The sequence below is a fragment of the Triticum aestivum genome, chromosome 6A (genome assembly GCF_018294505.1).
Source record: "Triticum aestivum cultivar Chinese Spring chromosome 6A, IWGSC CS RefSeq v2.1, whole genome shotgun sequence".
NCBI lineage: Eukaryota > Viridiplantae > Streptophyta > Magnoliopsida > Poales > Poaceae > Triticum > Triticum aestivum.
In genome coordinates this window covers 509529086-509541881 of record NC_057809.1, presented here as the reverse complement: position 1 = coordinate 509541881, position 12796 = coordinate 509529086, and the positions used below count along the sequence as shown (strand labels likewise).

Genomic DNA, 12796 nt, shown 5'->3' with positions numbered 1-12796 from the left:
TTTTTAAAATACAGGAAAATTTAGCGGCAGAGATTTTTAGAACAGGCCCTACTACTACTTACAAGTAGCAGTAGCGCTGTCAAAAGGAAAGCGCTACTGCTAACTAGGTATAGTAGTAGCGCTCCCTTTCCAGCGCTACTCCTACTAGTTAGCTGTAGCGCCTTAGTGGTAGTGCTCGACCCAGCGCTACTGCTATGCATATTTCAAGCGCTACTACTAGGGTTTTCCCTAGTAGTGGGCCCTGACCCCCCCTCCTCCTCGTTAGCCGCCGCCGCCTCCCACCACCACTGCCGCCTCGCCTCGCCATTATAGCCAACGCCCCGCCGCCGCAGCTCGCCGCCCCGCACCATCCCGCCTTGCCAGAGCCGCCGCCGCCACCAACCATCGCCACCGTCGTCGGTTTTTCTCGCCGAACCGGTATAAACCGCCACCCCGATCCGGTTTTTTTTGTTTTCGATTTTCTTTTCTAAACCCGGTTTATTTTTTTAGGTTACTTTATTTAGCTGACGTTCGTCCATTAGACTTTGGTAGCAAACGGTTTTCGTTTGTTAGACTTTCGTAGCAAATTTTCGTTCGTTAAATTTCCGCCAGGGACCTATCCATAATTATTTTCTTTGCAGATTAGTCCCTAATCTTTAAACGGTCATAACTTTTTGCTCGTTTATCCAAATCCAAAGAAATCAATGCCAAATTCTTCGTTACGATCCCCTCTATTCAGATAATAACTAAGGGAAACTTAAGGTGGCTACTTTAATACACATCTAGGTGGATTGGTTGCGGACACCTGGAGAATCCAGTGTTGTCCTAGGATATCCCGGAGTATCCGTGTGATCATCCTATGGAATGCCACCCAGGCTCAAAGGGATCATAAGATTATTCATGCTAGAAACTTCCATGTGCAGCAACAAGCCATTATGGGCTCTAGCATAGTTGAGTAAGTTGTGTGACCTCTTTCAGTGGTAGGCTAGCAGATGTAGGGGAAAGTAGGTGGTAATGTCTACCCAGAGTAAAGAGTTCATGCTTCAGAAAGACTATGTCTCGATCTTCCGATCATGAATGCGGTCGAGTCTTGTGGGGAAAAGTGTGCAAACCACTGCAGAGTGTATAAACTAATCATCATTACCCGTGTCCCCGGTTATGGACATTTTGAGTATCTGGTATTTGAATTGTTGATTGATCTCATCACTTTACTTAATGAATTTGTTGGGTTATTAATTTTATTACATGGTAATTTTGGATTGAGTTGGGGGAATCTTCTCAATAATGGCATAAACCTGGTAGTTAAATAAAATCTACTCCTTTGTTGTAGGGAAAAATTAGCTTTATGCAAATATTAAACTTAGAGCCTCCACCAGCCAAATATGCATGTAGTGATAGCTATTATTCCATCATTTTCTCTATAGTGTGATCTTGCCAGCATATTCCATGTGCTGACCTACACGGCTGCAACGTGTCATGTTGCAGAATTTTCAAACGAATAGTAAGGTGCGATAGGTCGTTGTCATGCACTTAGTTTTGCCGTGGAGTTGGATGGACTCATTTATCTTCGAAGCTTCCGTAGTTATTTAGATGGCCTTCAGCCATATTATTGTAATAAGTACACTTTATGAGACACTCGGTGTAATAAGTGTGGGATTGAACCCTGTTATAAATCCTCGAGTACTGTGTGTCAGCAATACTGATCTAGGGATGACACTTAAGCACAAAGACTACGGTCCATTGGGATCGGGTCTCTACAAGATGGTATCAAAGCACACACTGACTGTAGGATGCGACCACTAGGAAAAGCTACAGGATTACTCTTCTCTACTCATTTCTAACTCTTCTTTATTTCTACACTATAGATGACGGACCCAAGGAACAAGTTCACTCGACAGGATGACAACACCCCTTTCGGGCGACACTTGAAGGAAGTCACTAGGTACCTGAACATCGGCATACCAAGCTTCACCGGAACCTTCACCGCCACTTTACCATAAGAGGGGCGCTGGATGATTCAAGAAGGACTTATGCACCAATTACCACGCCCATCGAGTTTTCCTTTGATGCACCAACCTGGAGTTTAGGAAAGAGCATGACCGCCCACATCACCATTGGACGCATAGGCGAGGTGTACAACAAGGATCTTAAAGACACCACCTACCAGATATGTGGATGCCGACATGAGCAATGGGAGATGATTCGCACCAGGAAGGATAATTCTATTGCAGCCTACATATAGGGGTTGAACCAGCACATTCATCGTTATGAGAACCAGATGTGTGCTAACATGATAGATACGAAGAAGGTGATGACCCGGAATATGGAGCTAGAAGAGGAAATCAAGGCTACACATGATGGATATGAAGAAGAAATTGTTGTACTGCTGTAGCAGAATGAAGACCTTAGGAGGAAGCTAGGAATACCCGTGGTGAAGCCCGAGCCTAGAGTGGACATTTGTTCTGACGACTACATCATACTAGATGACATAGACACAGACCCCGACAGCGATGATGAAGACAGTGATGATAATGAAGACAAAGCTGGAGCGGATATTGTGGAGTCTTCCACCGATAAAAATTTCTAGTTGACCGCCATATCACTATTAGTATTCTTCCAAGTATTTAGAATCGTGCGAGATCTTGTAATAGTAGCTTAGGTCAATTGTATGAATCTTGTTTGAATTGAGTGGTGTGAATTGAATATGTTTGTCTCATGTGCGTATGGGTAGTGAAATATCTCTTTAGACCCTATTTTCTATTCTATTCTCACCCATCTAAACCTATCGGATGCCTCTGAGATGTGACCCCGGATTCATTTTCCCGCTGGAGCTCACTCAGTTGATCCAACATCAGAATGCCTTGATGCAGTTGCTCGTTCAGAACCAAGGCAACAACAACAACAACCCACCACCACCACCCCCAGTTGACAACTTAGCTTGTTTTCTAAGGTTGAATTTGCCGGTGTTCTCTAGCAGCACCGAGCCGATTGTTGCTGATGACTGGCTCCGTAAGATTGGAAGGGAGATGACCACCGCAGGTTGCACAAATGCTGAGAAGGTGTGCTTTGCCGCACATCAACTAGATGGACCCGCAACCTCATGGTGGGAGAATTACACCGCTGATACGTCTCCAAAGTATCTATAATTTTTGATTGCTCCATGCTATATTATCTTCTGTTTTGGACATTACTGGGCTTTATTATTCGCTTTTATATTATTTTTGTGACTAACCTATTAACCGGAGGCCCAGCCCAGAATTGTTGTTTTTTAGCTATTTTAGGGTTTCGAAGAAAAGGAATATCAAACGGAGTCCAAACGGAATGAAACCTCCGGGAATGTGATTTTTGGAACGAACAAGATCCAGGAGACTTGGACCCTACGTCAAGCAACCAACAGGGAAGCCACGAGATAGGGGGCGCGCCTACCCCCCAGGCGTGCCCTCCACCCTCATGGGCCCCCTGTTGCTCCACCGACGTACTCATTCCTCCTATATATACCTACGTACCCCCCAAATGATCAAATATGGAGCCAAAACCCTAATTCCACCGTCGTAACTTTCTGTATCCATGAGATCCCATCTTGCGGCCCGTTCCGGAGATCTGCCGGAGGGGGCATCGATCATGGAGGGCTTCTACAGCAACATCGTAGCCTCTCCGATGAAGTGTGAGTAGTTTACCTCAGACCTTCGGGTCCATAGTTATTAGCTTCCTTCTTCTCTCTTTTTGGATCTCAATACAAAGTTCTCCCCCTCTCTTGTGGAGATCCATTCGATGTAATCTTCTTTTGTGGTGTGTTTGTTGAGACAGATGAATTGTGGGTTTATGATCAAGTTTATCTATGAACAATATTTGAATCTTCTCTAAATTCTTTTATGTATGATTGGTTATCTTTGCAAGTCTCTTTGAATTATCAGTTTGGTTTGGCCTACTAGATTGATCTTTCTTGCAATGGGAGAAGTGCTTAGCTTTGGGTTCAATCTTGCGGTGTCCTTTCCCAGTGACAGTAGTGGCAGCAAGGCACGTATTGTATTGTTGCCATCGAGGATAACAAGATGGGGGTTTTATCATATTGCATGAATTTATCCCTCTACATCATGTCATCTTGCTTAAAGCGTTACTCTGTTCTCTTGAACTTAATACTCTAGATGCATGCTGGATAGCGATCGATGTGTGGAGTAATAGTAGTAGATGCAGGCAGGAGTCGATCTACTTGTCTTGGACGTCATGCCTGTATACATGATCATACCTGGATATTCTCATAACTATGCTCAATTCTGTCAATTGCTCAACAGTAATTTGTTCACCCACCGTAAAATACTTATGCTCTTGAGAGAAGCCACTAGTGAAACCTATGGCCCCCGGGTCTATCTTCATAATATTAATATTCCAACACTTAGTTATTTCCTTTGCTTTTTACTTTGCTTTTATTTTACTTTGCATCTTTATCATAAAAATACCAAAAATATTATCTTATCATATCTATCAGATCTCACTCTCGTAAGTGACCATGTAGGGATTGACAACCCCTTATCGCGTTGGTTGAGAGGATTTATTTGTTTTGTGTAGGTGCGAGGGACTCGCACGTAGCCTCCTACTGGATTGATACCTTGGTTCTCAAAAACTGAGGAAATACTTATGCTACATTGATGCATCACCCTTTCCTCTTCAAGGGAAAACCAACGCAGTGCTCAAGAGGTAGCAAGAAGGATTTCTGGCGCCGTTGCCGGGGAGGTCTACGCAAAAGTCAACATACCAAGTACCCATCACAAACCCTAATCTCCCGCATTACATTATTTGCCATTTTCCTCTCGTTTCCTCTCCCCCACTTCACCCTTGCCGTTTTATTGGCCCTATCTCTCTATCCTCCCTCTCTTTCTCTATTTAACTTTTTTCCCATTCCTCGTTTGCTTATGTGTTGGATTGCTTGCTTGTCACGATGGCTCAAGATAACACTAAATTATGTGACTTTACCAATACCAACAACAATGATTTTATTAGCACTCCGATTGCTCCTCTTACCGATGCTGAACCTTGTGAAATTAATGCTGCCTTGCTGAATCTTGTCATGAAAGATCCGTTTTCCGGCCTTCCTAGTGAAGATGCCGCTACCCATCTAAATAGCTTCGTTGATTTGTGTGATATGCAAAAGAAGAAAGATGTGGACAATGATATTGTTAAATTGAAGCTATTTCCTTTTTCCCTTAGAGATCATGCTAAAGCTTGGTTTTCATCTTTGCCTAAAAATAGTATTGATTCTTGGAATAAGTGCAAGGATGCTTTTATCTCTAAGTATTTTCCTCCCGCTAAGATCATCTCTCTTAGAAACGATATTATGAATTTTAAGCAACTTGATCATGAACATGTTGCAGAAGCTTGGGAGAGGATGAAATTAATGATACGTAATTGCCCAACACATGGTTTGAATTTGTGGATGATTATACAAAAATTTTATGCCGGATTGAATTTTGCTTCTAAAAATCTTTTAGATTCGGCCGCGGTAGGCACTTTTATGGAAATCACTTTAGGAGAAGCTACTAAACTCCTAGATAATATTATGGTTAATTATTCTCAATGGCACACTGAAAGATCTACTAATAAGAAAGTGCATGCAATAGAAGAAATCAATGTTTTGAGTGGAAAGATGGATGAACTTATGAAATTATTTGCTAATAAAAGGGTTTCTTCTGATCCTAATGATATACCTTTATCTACTTTTATTGAGAATAATAATGAATCTATGGATGTGAATTTTGTTGGTAGGAATAATTTTGCTAACAACGCGTGTCGGTGTCAAAACCGGCGGATCTCGGGTAGGGGGTCCCAAACTATGCGTCTAAGGTGGATGGTAATAGGAGGTAGGGGACACGATGTTTACCCAGGATCGGGCCCTCTTGTCGGCGTTCTGGGAACGGGGGTCCCCAGACTTGCCTGCCTGCGGCCTGCGGCATGGCTCAAAGGGGGGCCCAACGCGGCCCATCTTCACCAACACAAACCCAAGACCCTCGCGAGGGGCCAAGCCTCACGGGGCGGACAACGCGGAGCTTCCTCAGGCACGGCCTCGTCGGGCTGGCTCACGAGGAGGCGGAGAGATCAAGGCAGGGTACCTCACGAGGTGCCCGTGACGCAAGCCATGACGACCGGGGGCGCCAGGCGGGTGCCAGCCCGCGCAGTGTCCTCCCTTCCTCTTTGGTGCAAAGAGGGCAAGCGCAGCCGCGGAGTACCGAGGCATCAGGCAAAGGTTGCCGTGTCGGTGCAACGAGACCAAGACCAGGAGTACTACGAGACGGAGGTCACCGTGGAGCCCAAGACTGCGTCATCACCAGAGCTTTGCGCAGGCGAAGACTACTTTTGTCAGGATAGTTGATACTAGATGTCCCCTTCAAATTAGCCCGCCATTGTTGGCTCCCTTCCCGCTCAATATTTGGAAAGAGGACCAGGGCCTCTATAAATAGGACCAGCCACCCACAGAGCCAAGGGCGGAGAAGAGAGCCGAGCCAGAGGGTTGGAAGGATAGAGAAGATCAGAAAGAGAGAGAGAGAGAGAGAGAGAGAGAGAGAGAGAGAGAGAGAGAAAGGTGACTGAGCTCCTCCCAGCAGTTCATCGCCTCAGCTAAGAACAGACCCTCGCGAGGTTGTTCTTCCTTGTATTGTTCATCATCATCAGCCCAAGAGGCAATCCACCACACCACACACTGGAGTAGGGTATTACACCACAACGGTGGCCCGAACCAGTATAAACCATGCGTCTCTTGTGTTGTTCTTTCCATAGTTCAGATCCTAGCAAGGCGGAGGGGTGTAGGAACGTAGGAGGCGAAATCTCCGCGCGCACCCCAGTGTTCGAACCTCAAGGGTCTGCCGGAACCCGGAATCCGACATTTGGCACGCCAGGTAGGGGTGCACTGGGATTCGTCTTCCACCACCCCGTTCTCCTCCGACCATCACGCCCATGTCTGACGCCCGTCGGGCCCGCGCCGAGCGCCGAGCCGCGCTCGCTTCCCGCGTCGCCCAGACGGCCCCTGTCGGCGGGCGTCCTCGCCGTTCCCCGTCGCCTGCCGTCAACGCCGCCACCGGCCCGGCGGGGGACGAGCAGCGAGCATCGTCCTAGCATCCGTCCGTGCGGCAAGACGGCCGCACCGCAACTCCCTCGCTCACCCCAGCTGGTTCTTCGCCCCGCGCGCTCCGCGCGCCCATGGAGCCCCGCAACCTCTCCCCCGCCCATCGCGCTGCACCAACACCCCCGGTCGTCGCGGCCCTCTTGGGCGGCTCGCAGGCGCCGCCTACAAGTCACCACGTCAAGCCGTTCATCTGCCGGGTCAGCGCCGCTTCCACGCGGCAGGGGGCTCCCCTGGACCGGGCGGCGCCCGAGACCAGCCTGACCTTCAGCTCGGAGGACCACCCCTCCAACTCGGCCTGCTCGGGTGCGCTCCCCATGCTGTGCACCCCCACCATCTGCCAGGTGGCCGTCACCAGAACCCTCATTGATGGCGGCGCAGGCCTTAGCATGCTCTCGGTCGAGGCCTTCGACCTCCTCTGCATACCCCTGGAACGGCTGCAACCCAGCCGGCCCTTCTCAGGCGTTGGGGGCAAGTCGTCCAGCTCCTTGGGACAGATCCGGCTCCCAGTAACCTTCGGCACCTACGACAACTTCCGCACGGAGCTGGTCGACTTCGACATCGCCCCCACTACACCACAACACCTGATTGGGGGCAATTAACTGCCGGGAGAAATAGTAGAATAAGGGCAAATCATCTGCCAGGAATCTTAGTACTGCCGTTAGAACTACTTAAGGGCAAAGTAACTGCCGGGAGAAGATGAGCATCCAGTACACCTAAACTGCCGGCAATGACAAACACTTCTTGGGTCACTATATTTGCCGGGAGAAGTACCCCTCGGCCCATTATCTGCCGGCTACTTAGTGGCGCGAGATACTGGGCCTAAAACGCGCGCTGGCGCGGGAGTTGCCCAAAAGTTCGCACCAAATAAATAAAGCCCCCGAGCCCAATTGCCGTTCCCCAAATCCCTCCACCCAGATCCAGCGCCGCCGCACCAACTACTCCACCGCCGTCCCTTCCAAACCCTGTTCTCCCCTTCCTTGTGCGGCGCCGCCCCTTCCTCTCTTCCTCCGCTGACCTCCCGTTCGGTGGAAGCAGCGCAGCCATTGCTGGATCTGGCCGGGCTGGTCATCGGTGCTGTTCGGATCTGGCCGCGCTGGTCGTCCGTGCTGCCGGATCTGGCTGCTCCGGGCCTCATCAACGCCGCCCCGGTTGTTCAACTCTCCACCGCCACTTCCCCATCATCATTCCATATGCCTTGCCCGGATCCGTGAGAGGGTAAGACCGGGAGTGTAGCCGCTTGTCTCCCGAGGAGCTCGTCCCCGACGGCCTCTCTATGGACTTCCTCCACCACACTCCCAACGCCACTGCCTTCAGAACGCGGTCCCATAACCCAGTACTTTCGCGGGAAAAGCACCAGATCGTCCATCGACCGCGAGCTGCATCGACATCGAGCGTTCCTCTTCTTGGTGGGGCGTGCACCTTCTGGGGGTGAAGGCCTGCAGCACCTGCTGCTATGGAGAACGGATGGCGCGGTGGTCGTAGGGCTGCTCCAAAACTCCTCTACAGTTGTCACCAGTCACACCACGACGCCTCTCTCTTCATCGAGCTCATCACCTGTATGTATGGATCAAGATGCTATTCCCTGTTTTTTTTTCCTTGTATGTCTGTTCAGAGTACAACAAGGACACACTCACATTCACAACGCACCAACTAAACCTTGTGTAGCAAATAACCATTATTGTAGGAGAATTATGAAGTAATTTTCATTTATAAACTTATCTAGTATTCTGATAACCTAATTTATCTTTTACCTAATTAACCAATATACACAGCAGTGTGCATCGTTTAAGCCTTGAGCATTAGTTCAGTTATGCGTACATTATGTGAAGGTTTGTTGCTCTAACTTGTCATGCTTGAGAAGCCATATAGTTGATCCTTATCAGTTATGATAGCAGAAGCATATGGGAAACGGATTTTTCAGCGCACGGCGGCAACAGCCCACTGTATCTATGCCGTCTGCGCGTGCTGTTAGATACGAGCTAAAACTGCCAGCTTTTAGTTTGGCTATTTGATTCATCTATATGAGTGATGGATATGGTATGCTGACAGATCAAGACGTGGTGTGTTAAATGCCTGTCGCGGGGGACTATACTCAGCAGGCTCACACCACGAATCAGGAATTTTGGTTCTGGAAAAGGATGCAGGGACGGGTGTGGTGCACAGTATTGAGGGGGTGCATGGCATTTTTCCCCCATGGGACCTTCAAAAATGTAGTTGGCTGGTGCGCTTGTGCATTAAATGAGTCAAATGAAATTGATTTTTTTTCAAAAAATTGGACCTGGCGCTGTCAGCACAAAAAGATAGCCACATTAGCTGGCCTTGATATTTTGGTCTCGGTAGTCTTGCTGCCGTCAGTGGCTCGTATTTAGAACTAGTGCACAGCGACAACGTGGTCCGGTGCAGATACGAAAAGCCTTGGCTCAACCGTGTGCCATACCTATTCAAATGAGCCGATGGATATATCTAGGAAATTTGAGAAAAGCTATGCATCAATGCACGGCACTGATCCACGAGCAATCATGCAGGCGAGATATGCATCCCACTAGACGCCATGCGTCAAAAGTAGTTTTCGAAGTATATGGTCCTATTTCAGCTCTAAGAATCAGTTTTAAAACAAAGCAAGAATAGGGTCAGGTATACAAGGTCAGATGGAATTTTCTTAGAATGTAGGCCATGTTTCGTTTGAAAAAGAAGGGTATGTTACTGACATATACTTTCAGTTCTTATCCATCTGTCGAAGATAAATACTGCAAACGAGATCGCCGCCCAAATATGAACAGTTCAGAATCTTCGAACTTGTGCAAAGTTGTTCTTCTCCTAACAAAATCTTGAGATTTGACAATTTTCATCAGTTGTTTCGATTATGTTACCTATTCAATTGTTGTCGCCTTTGTGATATGCAATCTCGCACCTCATTGGCTTTCTTCTGATACAAAATGGCATGTATTTATATGTGTCTTTGAGAAAAATATTGCATCATCATTATTATATTGGTATATGTACCGGAGAAAACATAAATTGCAGTTGAATATTAAACAAGTATTTTACAATTTTTTTTTGTGTTCTATTCTCAAAGACTAAATAAAAGTATAAATACCAACTACATTTTACCCGTTCTATTGCTAACCAAGTAACCATCATTACAGAAGCTGGCATCTTCATTTCAAAAATAGATAAAAGAGGAAAAGGGGATACCAGAAGACACAAGCATGTAAGCTTATGTTTTTGTGATTATATTTTACCAATGAACATTATGTTTGATTGCTTAAAAGTCTTTACTTCTAATGCAGCTGGAAGTATTCTAAGTGTATGGCAGAAGCAAGCTGAGGTAATATGCCTTGGACTCACTTACATCTTTACAATTGTTTAGATCTGTGGCTGTCTCACCCCTTGTAAAGTAGTAATTTCTGAATTCGGTTTCTCCAGGGCATTAGTTGCACCTTTCTTGTACATGTGTATCCTATATATTAGCAAAAACTGTGAAATAGCATAATGCCATGTTGGAATTCATGATTACACTTAAAATGACAGTTATCTTCATGATAGCTCCAAGCTTTATTCTAGAAGCTTAGTTTGGTTAGACACCATCAAAACCATAATACAGTTCTATCTTGCAGCAATACTTATATCAGTAATGACATTACACATAATTAAGTGATGGCTATATGTCTCATTACAGCTTTGACAATGACCTCAGGATCAGTAATATGCAGCTGAACTAATACCTTATGCATGATTCATAAGTAACATAGATTGGCGTTAGCCAACACGGGTGGACAATTCTTTGCTCAATGAACCTCTCTTGACTACTTTGTCATTTCTTTGCAATTTCGCCCTTAATGTAATCAGATTGGTATTGTACATGAGCCAAACTTGAAAATTGTTTTTAGTCATGAACATAGTTGATATATTTACTTTTATGTTGGCTTTCATAGTACTAACTGATCTATTTCTTTGCATAACTATATCATATATAATAGCTTATAAGACGCATTGATTTCTGTTCTAGTAGCTAGCTATGACCAATGTATGCATAGGGCCAGAATTTGTGAATACTGTAAAGAAACTATAGTATCTTGTCTACAAGATTATATATTATAGTTCTTATGTATATTTGTTGCAGGTATCTCAAAGATACACAAGTTGCTGGAGGTTTGGAAGATGTACAAGTTGCTGGAGGTTTGGATGATCTTACAAGTTGGTGGAGTGATAATATATATTACCTCCATCCCAAATTACGTTGTCTTAGACTAGAAGGTGTTTTGGTACATCCGTATCTAGACAAATAATTCGGGAGATAGGGAGTATGTAATATGCCTTCTTTGTTGAGCCTGAAGATTTTGCAAGTTTCACTTTGCTCATTTTGGTGGTTGTTTTGGCACATAAGCCATGGAATGCTCATTTTGGATGTGTGGCACAATTTCTTTTCCTAGAAACATATGTACTTTGCATTGTGGCAGAATGTTCTTATGTATTTGATTGGTTAATGTTATTGAATGAGACCTTGCATGTAACATTGATTAAAGTGTGTGTATAGATTGTGTGATATGTCTTCATTGCCTCAACATAGTGGCCGTGTCTTAAATTTTAGGGATATATTGCACTGGCTGTGAAACAACGCGTGTGTGCTGGCATATTACCTGCAGGGTAAATGTCCTTGTGCAGGCTATAGAACTGCCGGTAAGATGTAGTTCCTATTAGATGACTAATCTGCCGGGAGAAAACAAACTGCCGGCCAATACAATGGTCACGGTAGAAAAACTGCCAGGAAATGTTTATCTGCCGGGAGAAATAATCCCCGGCAGCCGTTCTCGTGGCAGTTCTATCTGCCGGGAGAAACTCTGTCCCGGCAGTTTATCTGCCCTCTTAAGTGCATTATCCTGACAGATTACATGCCATTGCATCCGTGTTGTGGTGTACCCCATCGGCCTTCCCTACAACGCCATCCTCGGCTACCCAGCACTGGCCCAGTTCATGGCCGCGACGCACCCGGCGTACAACCTCATGAAGATGCCCGGGAGTAGCGGTGTCCTCACTGTGCACGGGGACACCGGGGACGTGCTGCGGGTGCTCAAGCTCGCCTTCAAGACGGCGGCGTCGGCACAGCCCGCCAACTTGGAGACCCCCGGGCCCAAGGAGGCTGCACCCGCCAAGAAGAAACAGTTGTTCACCCAAGACAGGGCAGAAACCAAGCAGATACCCGTCGATGAGGACGGATCCACCAACGCCACTTTCACCAGAGGCGCCCACCTCAAACCCGAGCAGGAGAAGGCCCTGGTCGGGTTCCTGCGTGCAAACAAGAAGGTATTCGCTTGGGAGCCTGACCAGTTGGCAGGGATCCCTAGGAGTGTAATCAAGCATCACCTCAACGTGTGCCCCAACGTGCATCCTATGAAGCAGAAGGCCAGGCGGCAGTCCACAGAAAAGTAGGCCTTCATCGTCCAAGAGACCCGCAAATTAGAAGCCGCAGGGGTCATTCGCGAGGTCCGATACCCGGATTGGTTGGCCAACCCTGTCGTTGTGCCAAAGAAGGGAGGGAAGGAGCGCATGTGTGTCGACTTCACCAACCTCAACAAATCATGCCCGCAAGATCCGTTCCCGCTCCCCTGCATCGACCAGATCATCGATTCCACTGCGGAATGCGACCTGTTGTGCTTCTTGGACGCCTTCTCTGGGTATCACCAGATCAAGATGGCGGTAGAA

The 12796-nt window shown here is 46.7% G+C and overlaps 1 long non-coding RNA gene across 1 annotated transcript; it reads left to right on the top strand.

Moving 5' to 3' along the window:
* The first annotated feature begins 7959 nt into the window (after positions 1–7959).
* On the top strand, positions 7960–11609 carry LOC123128185 (uncharacterized). Its single transcript, XR_006462946.1, has 4 exons — positions 7960–8649; positions 10240–10304; positions 10384–10421; positions 11217–11609. It is a non-coding gene; the product is annotated as an uncharacterized lncRNA (long non-coding RNA).
* Positions 11610–12796: the final 1187 nt, after the last annotated feature.